General features: G+C 54.3%; 1 protein-coding gene across 1 annotated transcript in view; it reads right to left on the minus strand.

Moving 5' to 3' along the window:
* The window catches only part of LOC100473087 (casein kinase I), a 32526-nt gene extending 22959 nt beyond the window's left edge, over positions 1–9567 (minus strand). Inside the window, exons 1-2 of the mRNA XM_034643490.1 lie at positions 9451–9567; positions 6879–6972 (exon numbers count right to left, since the gene is read on the minus strand). The gene's annotated coding sequence lies outside the window, so the exon portion shown is untranslated. The remainder of the gene's footprint in view (positions 1–6878; positions 6973–9450) is intronic.
* Between the last annotated feature and the right edge of the window lie 822 nt (positions 9568–10389).

Here is a 10389-nt window from a genome sequence, read left to right on the forward strand (position 1 = left end):
CCCCCCGCCTGGCGAGGAGCTCGTTGCAGGAACGCGGTCTTACGTGTGGGGCCGGAGAACACACACAGCCACCGACACCCTGATCCAGTCTGGGGCACAGGTGGAAAAAGCTAGGTGGGGGTGGGGAGCAGGAGGGCGCACAAAAAGCTGGGGTTTTCTAGATCCAAAGCCTTCTCTTCCCCCGGTTCTCTCTCCTCTCAAACCAAGGGGCCCCTGTGAAGGCCGCTGCAAGCGCACAAAAAGCTGGGGTTTTCTAGATCCAAAGCCTTCTCTTCCCCCGGTTCTCTCTCCTCTCAAACCAAGGGGCCCCTGTGAAGGCCACTGCAAGAAAAGAATGTTTGGAGAGTTGGGGGCTCTGAGTACTGCAGGCCAGACTGATTCAGGGGTCAGTGATCTGACAGGACAGCAGGAGATAGAGAGTGATGTTGACAAAAGACCCAGGGAGGTAGCCAGGGCTCAGCTACCCTCACCACCGCCCACACCCCTCACCCCATAGAAGGGACCCTCCCAGCGCTTCCAGCAGCTCAGACTGTGATGGGCACAAACCCTGATCCTGGTCTCACTGGTTTAATGAGGAAGCCCGCACACGCCCTGGGAAATTAGCAAAGTCAGGATCCCCAGGGGTGCAAGGTTAGCTAAGGCACCTCCCAACTCTGCTCTTGGCTCTCCGTATCTGCAGATCAGGAAGACCCCTGGTTCCCCAGGTCACTGGAAGAATTAATTAAGGTTTCTCACCAGCTTCCAGGGTAGCCAATGAAAGGTTCCAGGGCAAAGTTATTAAAACGATGATATTGACACTGCGCCATGCAAAGCTCCAAATTATGACACACATCCACTCGCACACACACAGTTGTGATGGTGGACCCACAAAATTCCAGAGTGCACTGGATGCAATCCCGGAAGCATGGTTCCCAGAAGAGTCACTTCCATAATAACCACATCTTCCCTCAAGCCTGAGGGACTTAGTCACACATGGCCCAAACTGGTGGGACCCCGCAGATCGGACTTCTCTCTCCCAGACCAGGAGAATGTGGCCCAGAAAGGGGAGGAGTTTGCCCAGGACCACACAGCACAGCAAGATAGATAGCTGGTCAGGGGCCAGGACCCGGCTTCAGTGTCCCCTTTGCCAGAGCAGGGTCACCAGCCAGGGTAGTGGGCTTTGCTTGACCTGTGTGGTGTTTTTTTTGTTATTTCTATTGCTTTGTTAACTGATAACCAATGTTTTAAATGGGCCGATTTCGACTTGTAGGTCCATCTTCCCTGCTTCTCTTGAAGCCCTGGGAGAACAGGCAACCCTGGGTCCAAACACACATGGGGCTCTGGTCACTCAGCTGGCCTGGGCAGCAGCCACTTACCTCGTTTCTCACATGACATGAGCTTGTTGTACCCATTTTTATGACTTCCTTCATCCCCTGAGGGTCCCCAAGTATGACCCTGTCCTAGAAAGCCAGCCACCACCAGTGCCCTGCCCTTTGTCATCTGTTTTCATCCCAATCTCACCAACCCTGCCTCCTGAGGCTCTGCTTCCAGCCTCCAGGGAAGCTAGCCCTCTGTGTGGCTGCATGTTCTCCTAAAGTGAGACAACATGCCTAGGCCCAGGCCTACTGAGCAGGCGTGGAATGTACCCCGGTGTCCTCTATCCTCATCACCCCACTTTCCAGTGTTGGCCTCCCTCTCCAGGAAGGGACTAGCACTGCTCAGCTCTGGCATCTATAAGCACCTGGCTCTGGGGGAGGTGGTTAACGTCTGAAACAACAACAGATTAAATCCTACTCTATTCTTTCCCTGGTTTACAGAGAGGGCGTCTGAGGCTCTCACCAGTGCTTGCCTAAGGACATGCTTCAACCACCACAAAATCCCAGCTTCCCTGCCCATCCCCCTGTGAAGGATCCTGGTCAGTTCCCTGGGCCACCCATTCTTAAGACCTACTAGTCCCCTAAGGCCTGCTCCCAGGCTCTCTCCTGCTGTCTCCCTTAGAAGAATGCTCCCCACACCCTGCCCCTGATTACTTGTGTTGTGAGCCCGAGCTCTCTTTCCTACCCCCCTAGAAGAGCAGTCCCCAGGGTACTTCTAAAGCGCTTCGAAGCTCAGCTCAAAGGAGAAACTGAGAATTGAGACAAAACCCAGAAGAGGACTAGAGGTGATTCCAAAGGGAAAGAAATCTTAAGGTGTTCTAGCAGCCTCTGGGCCTGACTTCTCTCTTCATTCTAGGTTCTCAATGATTCCTGCTGGGATTTAACTCCCAACTTGAAGGCCCAAGGGTGTGGCCAGCTTGAGCTCCTCCCAGTTCCACTCCCTGCACACCCACTCACTCACCCAGAAGATGCCCTCAGCCCGGAGCAACAGCTGTCAGTGGAGTCCCAGCTCACGTGGGTCCCACCCCGGAGACGAGCTGCTCTGCAATGGGTCAGGAGGACAGACTCCCCGGCACACTTCCAATCTGACACTTTGGGCTCCTTTCCTTGGCACATAACTTGCCCCCCCACCCCCAGCCCCTGGAGCAGTGGGCTGGGGACCTCGAGGACAGCCTCGGGACTGCTAGCCCACACGATGATATCCATCGCAGAAGAAATCAGAGGTGGGGAGGAAGCTTTCGGTCCTCCCAAAGGGATCTGTGGTCCAAGTCTTGCCTGTGGGCACCCCCCCTCGAATTACTAAACATCAGGATGGTCCTTCAAAGGGCCCTACATAGGCCTTAGCCCTGGCAGTTCCTGCTGCCTGCAATGCTTTTCCCTGAGATAGCTGCGTGGCTCATTCCCTCACCTCCCTGAGGCCTTGGCTCTCATCCCCTTCACAGGGAGGCCTTTGGGTCTTCCTGATTGAAGATCCCAACCCCACCAGGGCACTGCCCCCCTCCCTACCCCTCACCCCTGCTGCTTCATTTCTTCCTGGCATTTATCTCCGTATAACGTATTCTACATGGTACTTATTTGAAGTGAGTGTGTGTGTGTGTTTTTGTCTGAACCCCCTACTAGAGCATAAGCTGCACAAAGGCAGGGAGTTACTGCTATTTTGGGGACACCACTGGTCACCGGTGTCAAGAACAAGCATCTGGGATAGGAGGTGTCAATGAATATTTGCTGAATGAGTGAATGGATCGTCTGAAGAGACGGCCTTCACTCTCGGACAAAACATCAAGAGCTACATGTATTGAGCACCTACTGTGTGCCGGGCTCTCTACAAGACACATTACCTGCACTGACCTATCCAACCCTCACATCCGCCCTCTGCTGAGAAAGTGGAGAGCGAGTGGCCTAGTAGAGGCTGTGCCCCTTCTCCCAGGCTGGCAGTGAACACAGTTCCAAAACAAGTCCACGGCCCCTCCTACAGGCTCCTGAGCCCCAATCATAGAGGAGAAATTCAGAGCCCCCCCCCCATTAAGAGCCACGGGGGCCCGAGGGATGCATTTACACCAGCTCCATCATTTTACAGGTGGAGACTGAGACCCAGGGAGCTTTGCTCAGAGTCACAAAGGGAGCCCAAGACAGGAGCCCATTGCGGTTAAGAAGCCGGCTTCCAATGCTGACTTTGCCACTTTTTAGCTGTGTGACCCTCGGAGAATTCCTTAAACTCTCTGAGCCTCATTTGTAAAAGGGAGATAATACAGATGATCACACACAAAAACAACTTAGCCCAGAAGCGGCCCTGGGGAAGAAGAAGATGTTGACAACGTTCTGGGGAGCCGGCAGGGAGTGGAATCCAGGTCCCTGACTTGGATTTCTAGCACCTGAGGCTGGGTCTCCAGCTGCTTCTTTCCTTGCCTTCCCCTTCCCCCTTCAGGGGGAGGTGGGCAAGGGGGGGGGTGCTGGCCCACCCTCTGTCTTCACCCACGGCCTTGGCTCGAGGATGCCCCTGAGGGAAGTTTCTTGGAGTCTTTCTATTCTTAGCGGCTACTCACGCCTCTCCCAAGACCCCCGAGGGTCGATGGCCCACCACAGGCTCTGCTCCAAGAGGTCCTCCTCAAGCCTGCCAGCCGGAAAATGCTGCCCTGGCACATTCTTCTCGCCCTGCGAGGCCTTAGCAGCTTGCCCGCGGACCCTTCCATGATGTTCCACCCACCTCTGACTGCTCAAAAGGCAGTGCCCTGTCTCCAGTCAAGGCCTTCGCCCGGGCCTCTCCAGACTCCACTGCCTTTAGATGCTTCTCCTGGTGACCTCACCACATCGCCACGCCTGGTCATTCCCTGGCAGTGGTTCCTCCCTCCTCCATATTCAGGGGAGACTCAGCAGGGTGGGGTAGCAAGCAGCCTGGACCAGGGGCCAGGAAGCCCACGTTTGAGTTCCAGCTCAGCCGCTGAATTTCAGCAGGAATTGGGAGAACTCTCAGCCCCTCTCTGGGGGGCTGGACAAGGAGACCTCTAAGGCCCCTCCTTCAGTCTCCCCATCTATAAACTAAAGGCTGGGCTGGATGGGGAAGGCCCGATACACTCTACATCTGAGGCACTCTCTTGAGACAAAAGACCCAGCGGTCACGCACATCTGGGCCCAGCCGGAAAGGGCTTTCTGCCCCCCTCCCCCATATTCGAAACATGTGCATATCCCATCAGCTCCACCTCCCAACTATATTCTGACCCCAGCCACCTCTCACTGTGTGCATCTTTCACTTGGATACCAGAGTGGTTTATTACCTGTGAGATCACATCCCTTGACTACTGAAAATACGCCAAATGCTCCCTCTGTCCTTTGCGTGAAATCCATGTTCATTCTCAGGCCTGCTGTGATCTGGCCCTTACCCACCTCTCAGACCTCATCTCTAACTACCGTTTTTCATTTCTTCTTTCATTTCATCATACCTCAGGGCCTTTGCACTCATCATTCCTTCTGTCTAGAATTACCTCCCCCCCCAGGTTTTCAATGGCTGCCTTCAATGGCTCAAACACAAGTCAAAAGTTATCTCCTCAGAGAGGCCTCCTTCGACCACACAATTTTTTTTTTAAATGTAAGCTCCGCGCCTAACGTTGGCCTTGAACTCACAACCCTAGATCCAGAGTCGCACACTCTACTGACTGAGCCACCTGGGTGCCCTGACCACACAATCTTAAGCGGGCCCCCTTCCCCTCTGCCTCTTCCTACTGGATCACCCTGCCTTATTTACTTTATGGCACTTACTATGGGCTGAAAACATTAACTTGTTTATTTTTAATGCCCTTAAACATAAGCTCCAAGAGAGAGAAATCCTCTTATAGGTGCTCCTGTGGGTGTCCAATGGGTAATGGGTGCCCCGTAAATACTTGTGCAATGAGCAAATACTGCTGTGGGTGTGTGGTCGTAGGGGTGGAGGCAAGGGCCTGGCACTTTCCATCCCTGGGCCAGACGGTGCCTGACAGCCTTCCCTCAGGGAGAGGCCTTACTTATCCTGTGGCTCCTCCCCACCCCAACCACCCCTTCTCATGGTGGGTTCTCGGCCCTTCCCCCTCCACCAGGCAAACTCCCTCTGGGTATTCCCTATGCTGCTGGTCTTCGTTGGGGACTCAACTCCCAGAGGGGCTGGGAGCACCTGTCTCTCAAGGCACAGGAGCAGGGAGCACTGATAACACCCCAGCATCACCCAAGGGCCACTGCCTTCACCTCTGCCCACCCTCCACCTTCCCACCTGTCTGCGTCTTTCCTTCAACTTGGTCTGTCACCTCGCTGCCCCTCCGCTCAACACAACCCCACTTTTTGCGCCGCTGCCAATTCGCTCCAAAACACGCTCCTTCCATCCTCTGGGAATCCAAGGAATCCAATCTCCAGGACACACAACCACTCATTAACTGGGCCACGGGAATTATGATGATTGCCACGGCTAATAATCCCAATTCCCACAGCAACGCTTCTCAAGTCAGCATAGCTGGTGCAATTCATCATCTCACCCTGTCACACGTCTGTCCACAAACACTTCCTGGTGCCTGGGATCCATGCTGAGCCCTGCTCGCCTCCAGCTGACAATCTGCCTGGGCCAGCTGGGTGTGCACAAGAAAAAAAGATGGACTCAGGATACCAGAGAGAAACTGCTAGACGGTGAGCCCCACAGGGCAGGTCCACGTGGCCTGGCATCAGCGGGGGCACCAAGGGGTGCTGAGCTGCCCCTCACCCTCCACCCGGGGTGTCCTGTGAAATGCACCACGGGGGAGTTCTTAACTTGAGGCGAAGGGCTACACGGATTCAGCATCCAGACGAGTCCCTGAGACCCCTTCTTACCAGACTGCCCACCAAGCCCCTCCCGTGGACAAACTGGGGAGTTGCCACTGGCGACGGTAGAAAGAGTAGGGGCTTGAAGGTGGGTAGATTTGGAGGGTGGAGAGGAACAGCTCAAGCCAATGCTATGGTTGGAACCTCAGACATTTTAAAGTGACGGGTCCCCTGTGGGGAGATGGATCAAATGGCCCCCAGGATCCCCCTCCCTGTTGGGGGGGAGCGGAGAAAGCTGATGAGGAAGGTGGAGGGAGGCAGGGTCTTTAATCCCAAGCCGCTAAATATGGGATTTATCCACTGGTTTTGCTCAGAACGGCTTGGTGTTTTGCACGTGGAAGGGAAGAAGAGGGAGAGAATGAGCAAACTCGCATTTATTGGACGACGTGGCACCGCCATGGGCACCTTTCACGGGCTCTTGCTGAATTCTCTACAGCTATCCCATGAGCCAGAGATCACCCCGCCTGTTTTACAGGTAGGAACCTGAGGGTTAGAAAGTTTACCAGAACATGAGCTAATGTTCATAAAGGTGATGAAGGACTCCAATTTACCCTTCCAGACCCACCCTGGGGCCTCACCCTGCCTCACAGCCTGCACCCCAATCCGCCTTCGTCTCCCTCAGTGCATGCCAACAGGAACCTGCCTGTGTGTCTGAGGCCCCCACTGAACGGGCCCCCTTGTTCTTCAGGACATCATGAATCCACTCACCCACTCCGAAAGCATCCAGGGGCTTCTGGCGACCACTAACGTAGCTGTCTCCAAGGTAGATGCTGGCACCCCGGGAAGCTCACTAAGTGATCCACTGGGGGTGGGAAGAAAGATCAGAATTTGTATTCTTATCCAGTTTTTAATCTTAGCTTTCTAAATGTTCTATCTTAATGTATGTTTTATAACGCACACATTAGCACAGCTGAACATACATACCCACGTTTTAACAAATATATATGCATCTGAATACAAAATGCAGGCTCAAAAATATTCTTACAGAAGGGGTATGCAACCGTAGTTTACATTAGCTTTGGAGGACCCCAGCAATGAGCTCTCACTTGAGAGGCGGTGGTGGCAGAGACCCCGCTTCAGCAAGCTGAGCTCAGATCTTTTATCACCTATTTCTGGGCTGTGGGGCTGGGCGAGTTTATAGAACTTTCCTGAACTTCAGTTCCCTCGTGTCAGAATGGGGGTGGCCACAGCCCCCACCTCAGGCCGATTAGAAGAGACGATGCCCAGAAAGCCTGTAGCCCAGAATCTGGTACCTGAATGATACACTGCATCTACTCTGGGAGCCCTAGGACCCAGGATAAGTCACTACAAATCAGTATGACCAGGGTTAAGACAGAGAGCACTAAAATGGCTAGGGGAGGCTGACATCCTTATTACTGTCCTGGAGTGGCAGGCCAGGCAGAAAGAGGTGGCCTCAGAGGGTCCCCGACCCTCACTACAGGATGTTTTTAGCACTTAGGAACTCCCCCCAGGGCACAAAGCCCTTTCTCATCCAGCGGTGGCACACTGTAGAGGCACATGGGAGGAAGGCCAGATTAGAAACACAGAACAAAATCTCCCAGGTCTAGAAGCAGATGGGTCAGGGGAGTATGGAATTTCCCATCCTATCTGACATGGGGCCAGAGGTACTCACCAGATTCAGCTGACGGGTACCCAGACCCCCCCTCTGAAGATGGCCAGGGGAGCCATGAAGATGAAGGGGTCACGGGGGGGGGGTGCTGTATGAGCAGAGATTGACAGGCTCTGAAAATGGAAGGAGCCCTGGCTACCTGGCAATGGACAGGCTTGACAGTGGGGACTAAGTAGGTAGGTGGGGAGTTATTATCCCATTTCACAGATGAGGAAATGAAGGCTCAACAAGCAGAGACATTTGTTTTCTCTCAGCTTACCGTAGCCTGGTACAAGTGCAGCTGGTGACCCAGCCTTGACCTCCTCCTTCCCCTAGAATCACGTAGTCTCTGGCTTAGAGATCCCTACGGGCTTTGGGAGCCCTGGGGTCTAGACCTACTCTGTTACTGCTCCCTGCGTGCATCCTGAACAAATCCCCTCTTCTCTGAACCTCAGTTTCCTTATCTGTACAAGAGGTTGATTACTAAGCTCCACCTTCACCCTCCCCTCCTACTTTTCTGCCAATCCTCTTACTTCTGAAGCCCTTCCAGAGGCTTATCCCAAGGGGTTGAACCCTTCCAGGGGCCTGGAGGTCACAGCCCTGCCTTGGGGACCTGTCTGGGCCTGGCCCATGCAGAGTGGATGTGAGCCCATCTGCCCCAGACCCAGAGATATCTCCATTCTGGGGAGCCTGTCCCGCTGTCCCCAGCTCTTCCTCTCCACCCTCAGCAGCTTCCGCTGGCCCAAATCCCTCCTCCAAACTCACAAACACGTGGACCCTTTTCCTGCCAGAACCATGAGGGTGGTGGGGAAGGCTTTCTACATAAATTAGCTCACTTAATCCTCACAATGTTCCAGGGAAGTAGCTTTACGGATCCATTTCCCTGATGTGGAAACTGACACAAAGACCTTTCTTGAACCCCAGTGTTGGAGGTGGAGGTCTTGGCCTGTCTGACCCAGAGCCCATGTTTTCCTATGACACCTCCCCGTCTCCCCCTCAAATCCTTCCTCCAAGTGTTCAGAATGGCACCCAACTATGGCCCCTCCCTCAGATGTAACATTATGCAGCCATTAAAAATAATGATTACACATACACGGATGACTAATAACAACAGAGAAAATGCTTACGACACAATGTTGAGAAAAGCAAGATACAAAAATTGTAAATACAGTATGATAAAATGAGATTAACATGATTGTGCCCAGAAACCAGACGGGGAAAGGAAATTCACCAGAGTATCCGCAGTTGTTTTATGCGTGTGTGTGTGTGTGTGTGTGTGTGTGTGTGTGTGTTAGTACCACGGGCGATTTCTTTCCTACTCTTTCTTCCCCATTTGCCAAACAGTCAACCCATGCACATTACTTTTACAACGAAGAAAAGATATCATGTGCAAAAACTGATAGATTTGTGGCTGAAATATTTGGAAACCTGCTGTTTCCTCTTCAGCTTCCTCTCCTTCAAATCCCTCCAAAGCCTACGTTCTCCGCACAACGGGACTATAAGCAAGAGACAACGCAGGAGTTTGGGGAGCAACGGGCGCCTCCACAGACCGACGCCCGGCTCCGCCTCTCTGAGCAGCCTGCTTTGACCAGACTGCCCTCCGCCTCCAGTGAGGACCCCCACCCCGGACCCTCCTCCCAGCCCCCCGCCGTAGCTGCTGCCGAGGCTCACCTGACACTCGCGGGCCGGCCTCGGAGATGCGAGATGAGCACACCTGTCCTTTCAGGTGAGGACTCGGCCCGGGCGCCCCGCGCAGGAAGGAGGGAGCCGGCCGGGGGCGGGGCCGTGACGCCACCCTTCCAGCCCCGCCCCCGGCCTCCCGGCCACGCCCCGGCTTCCCGGCCCCCAGGCGCTCGTGATTGTCGTGCTTGCGGGGTGAGCAGCTGGGGACACTCCTCCCGACCCGCACGTCCCCTCCACCCCGCCGCCACCGCCCCCATGGGCGGACCCCCAACCATCAGCAACACCTGCCGAAGGGAGTCTCCAAGTGCGCCCTCGGGGGTGGGCGGGCTGGAAGGGGAGGCCCTACTCTTCCTCAGCGAGGGTCCTTTCGAGAAACCTGGAAAGAGCTGGGATCCCCACTACCCCCTGATCCTACCTGTCCACCTCCCACCCCCGGTTTACAGAGAACTGGTGGGTCCGCAGATTCCAGGATCAAATCACCTGGGGTAAAGAATGACGTCCGAGGGACGGAGGGAGCCTCTGATTCCCCGAGTGTCGTCTTCTCTTTGTACCCCACTCTGTGCTTCGGTAGGACCCTTCCTCCGACCCTTTCTGGTGAGGAAACCAGGAGCGGAGGGTAGAGGGAGGGTAGTGACTAGTGACCAAGTAGTGTGATTCCAGACCTTGGGGGTTGGGAAAAGGTGATCTGGCATCTGACGCCTGTAGCCAGAAAACTTTTCATCGACTTTCTATCGCCTGAGATTGCTTATTTTTGGCACAGTTCTGTGTTGGAAACGTCAGCCTTCTGGTGGTGGCAAAAAAAATGGGCACCACTTCTTTGAAACGGCAACCAGCCTTCACCTAGCCAAAAGCTTTAAATACATGCTCGCCCTTGGACCCAGTGATTCCATTTCTGAAAATCTACCCAAGGAAGTCATTCAGAATACA

The sequence above is a fragment of the Ailuropoda melanoleuca genome, chromosome 15 (genome assembly GCF_002007445.2).
Source record: "Ailuropoda melanoleuca isolate Jingjing chromosome 15, ASM200744v2, whole genome shotgun sequence".
In the NCBI taxonomy this organism is placed as follows: domain Eukaryota; kingdom Metazoa; phylum Chordata; class Mammalia; order Carnivora; family Ursidae; genus Ailuropoda; species Ailuropoda melanoleuca.